Source organism: Triticum aestivum, chromosome 6A (assembly GCF_018294505.1).
Source record: "Triticum aestivum cultivar Chinese Spring chromosome 6A, IWGSC CS RefSeq v2.1, whole genome shotgun sequence".
Classification (NCBI taxonomy): Eukaryota; Viridiplantae; Streptophyta; class Magnoliopsida; order Poales; family Poaceae; genus Triticum; species Triticum aestivum.
Genome location: NC_057809.1, coordinates 467,114,896 through 467,119,133, shown reverse-complemented (window position 1 = coordinate 467,119,133; position 4,238 = coordinate 467,114,896). Strand labels below are relative to the sequence as shown.

At 45.8% G+C, this 4,238-nt stretch overlaps 1 long non-coding RNA gene across 1 annotated transcript; it reads right to left on the bottom strand.

The window, feature by feature from the left end:
* Positions 1–1,140: 1,140 nt before the first annotated feature.
* On the bottom strand, positions 1,141–3,133 carry LOC123130767 (uncharacterized). The gene is made up of 2 exons (XR_006464006.1): positions 2,209–3,133; positions 1,141–1,357 (listed from the first exon to the last, which is right to left on the bottom strand). It is a non-coding gene; the product is annotated as an uncharacterized lncRNA (long non-coding RNA).
* Between the last annotated feature and the right edge of the window lie 1,105 nt (positions 3,134–4,238).

Here is a 4,238-nt window from a genome sequence, read left to right as displayed (position 1 = left end):
TGCCTATGGCCACGGCGGCCGGCGATGGCGATCCAGGGCGGCATTGAGGTGGGGTCGAGCGGCTAGTAGGGCGACGGCCACGCCGGTGGCCGGAGGCAGGCGCAGCATGATCTCGCCAGGGCGTGTGGTGGCAGAGTGAGCGAGGCGAGTCGCGGGCAGGGGCACGCGTGTGAGGTGGTCGTGGGTCGATGGCAGGTGCAGTGAAGGGGCCAGCTGCGGCGAGAGAGCAGCGGGGCCACGCGGGCGGCAGGGCGCCGGCGGCCAACGGGGCGACCAGGGGCAGCAAAAAAAGGCGGCGACTACAACGGAGCCACAGGACATAGGCGACCAGGGCGAGGTCAAGGCAGACGCGAGCGGGGGAGGGGTTGCTTCGCGCGCGGCCAAGGCCAGGGAGTGCCTGGCGGGGCGCCTGTGGGGTGCGCAGGGCGCGAGCGGGGTGGTGCCCGCGGGCCTAGGACGACAGCGAGCACGGGACGGCGCGGTGGCCGGAACGGGCGACGGGGAGGGCGAGAGAGGGAGGCACTCATGGACGGTGTAGGGGAATGGCAGCGATCTCGAGGAGGAGGACGGGGATGACGACGAGGTCGAGGCGGTGGTGCAACGATGGGGTGGCGTGCATCGACGGCGTCCGGCGAGGAGGGGGATGAGGAGGCGAGGAGGCACACGGACGGTGAGCTCCGAGCAGCGGCGTCGGAGGTGATGGTGGCGATGAGCTTTGGGCGGCGGCGATGGGCGACGAGGCGTCGAGCCCGATCTAGATCTCGATCGGCGCGCTACAACAAGAACCACCCTATTGCAACGCATGGATGCGTTGTCGTTTGTCCGCATAAACGTTGCAAAGGTCTACACCAACGGATTCATATGTGTTGTCGTTGGTGGCGTTGCAAGGGTCTACAACAACGTATATAGATCTGTTGGTGATCTGGGAAATAATGTGTTGCAAAGCAACAACGTATTCATGCAACGCTTCTATGCGTTGGTGCTTGCAAAATAGAATAACCTCCATATATAATCATTTATAACACTGTTGTTCTATGCACTGGTGCTTATAAAATAGAATAACCTCCATATATAATCATTTGTAGCAGTAGGTAGTTTGAATGGCAATACAAGGTAGAACTTTAGTAAAATTCGATAGAGTAGAAATGAAAATGATATATTGATTCAATGGAACAATCTGTTACATTACAATGGAAGTATCATCAATTAGGAGTACATCACTTCCTTCGAAAAATAAAATAAAACAAAATATAAAATTTCTAAACATTCAGAGAATTGTCTTGTTTTTCCTCCAAGTACCAAGAACCATCATACGTTCTCCAAGCTCCAAGTAATCATCTTGTATTGAAATTCTCACCTACAAAGAAAAATCATAATACTATTTAGGCATAAATTCTAAATGAAGTTTAAAAATAAACATAATATGTATTGTACATAAAAGGATCCACATAAAAATTACAAAGTGTGCAAGAAAAGATTGTTGGGGGAGAAGAAATAATCTTATGTATGTGTAACAAATGACTTAGGAGGACATGTTAAAACACTGATTATCTTTAACCAATCCAGTGTGCATGTTCACTGCGAACAGCCAGCGGCATGTATTCACTACTAACAATTATCCATAGATTATATTATATCAAGAATGATATGCATTCAACAACCAACTAAATGATGAGTAGGCAAGCAATAATATCGACTATACAAAATTGGATGTTTCCGTTTTCTAAAGGTCTCAACACTAACTAGTTTAGTGTCACGATTACCCACGTACTGCTCATGCTTGCTATGACGTATTAGGAGAAAAGAACTCAGTGCCAACAGCTCAAAGTCATTAACTAATCTACATCACAAAATAATTCGTAGTTACCTGAGAACTACAATGTCACATTATAATTTCTCAATCAAGATTCAAGAATAAGACTCTTAGAACTAGTAGAAGAAACAACATGAAAAAGAAACACTTCTTTAGATTTGGTCTTTTCTAGGAAAAAGTAGTGGAGTTTTGTTTCTAGAGAAGGTAGGATCCAAGGTGTTTACAGGGAAATAAAATAATTTAATGTGGTAATATTTAATTTTTCAAGACCAACCTATCAATAAGCTGAATATATATTTAAGAAAAAAGCATCAGGGGCGACCTATGTAATGGCTGAACAATATGAATAATAGCAAACCTAACTAATGGATGAACAATTCTATGTCAGTACTTACCCAGTTATAAGAAACACTGCCCATGTGCCTTTCCTGCCAATGTAGAATATCATATGCCCAAGAGGATTTGATCTTTGGTCACAATTCAGCTCCCTAATCATGTATCATTTGTCATGCATTGAATACCTGAATATCAATACCTATATGAATCTACAAAATATAGGCATGTACAAAAGTTATGATCGGAAAAAATAGACATATACTGGCACACTTAACTAACAAAGACTCGCTGGACTAGTTAGTGTAAAAATTAAGGATATGGAATAAATAAGAATGCTGCGTCATGAGGAGGAGATAAGGAAATGGACACCTTAGTGGACTGAACCAGGGGAGGATTTATCAAGTAAGCGAATGGGTTGCCCGACTTTCTATGATTATGTCATAAGCTATACATTTACATCTGCCCCTGAAGCTGCACGCCAATAAAGAAAGTTAATCCCTTACATGATCAACCAAGGCAAATTAATGATTTTAACACAATCTTATCAATCTGCGCATCTATTTTCAACAGTTCAAAACCTGACCTGTAGGACAGTTTCATACCAACATCATGGTTACTGCATTGTTTAGATACTGATAGACTGCTAGCTGACATCTTGCAAGCACAAAAATTGCAAGGAAAAAAATCATATGATGAGATACAGGTGGAACAAATAATACTAACCATTGCATGGAAAAAGGGGCCATGGACTCAATAAGGAGCTAGACGGTTTCATGATTATTATTGTACGCATTGTACATATTATTGAGTAAATTTTGCAATGGATAGTAAAAAAGAGAATCTGATCAAGAGAAAGATTAGAGAAGAGATAACAAGTAGTTCGTTCAATTTGCAAGAATTTTAAAACATACAGATCTTCTATATTTTTATTTGGGAATGAATATCATCTACTGTATAGGTACTAATATAAGGAGAAGCAATATCAGCAGCAATCATCGGCAGCAGCAATAGCAACCAGCGGCGATAGCAAACAATCAGTGTCAGCGGTAATCATCTTCTATCTACTGTATAGGAAGTTAGGAACTAAGGAGCAGCATCGGCCTAGTAATCAGTGGCAGTAGCAAACAATCAGTGTCACATGGCTGTACTTTCAATCAGCACAGACGCACTACACAGAGACATCAGACATGCACATGAGCCAACCACGCACGCAGCTGTAGACAAACGCACGCGAGACCACCAGAGCTTGAGCACGCCGGGCGCCAAAATAAATCCAAAAGGGGCACCACCGCCGCTGAAGGCTTCGCGAGCCACAAGAACCACCCGCACGCGCGGGATCCAATTGGCAGTTGAGGAACACGGCCGGAGTTCCACCCTATCCTACTCTCACCTCGGGTCCGTCTCCACTGCCGGCCAGCACCGAGACAAGGGAGCATCACCCTACACACAGCTTGTTTCAGATCCATGCCCGAGCCTGCAGCAGCGACGCGGAGCAGTGGCCTCCGAAACAGAGGCGAGCGAGCTGCGCCGGCAATCCGTGTCGACTAGCACTGCAGGACGCGTGCAGTGGCGTGGAGGACGTCGCCAAGGAAGAATATAGGACGAGTGCATTGAGGGGGAGCCTGACCTATGAGCGACGTCGCGGGACAGCGCCGGATCTAGGCAGAATTGAAGGTGGCGGCGGCCGCAATGGAAGATTCTCCCTCCGTTCCTAAATAATTGTCTTTCTAGACATTTCAAATGACTACTACATACGGATGTATGTAGACATATTTTAGAGTGTAGATTCACTCATTTTGCTCCATATGTAGTCACTTGTTGAAATGCCTAGAAAGACAAGTATTTAGGAACGGAGGGAGTAGATGGGAAAGAGGGGAATCGGGGGAGAGAGATGGCGGGCGAGGTATTGATGGGGGGTGCGGGTATGGGGTGGTTTGATTTATTTTAGGGAGAGGAGGTTGGCTCTAAGCGCCATAGGCGACGAGGAGTTTTTTTTAATCATCCTTAGGGACAAGGAGGTTAGCTTTAAGTGCGGGAGGTGGGAGGTGGGATAAACAACAGATCCTATAATATCGTTGGTATAAATGTG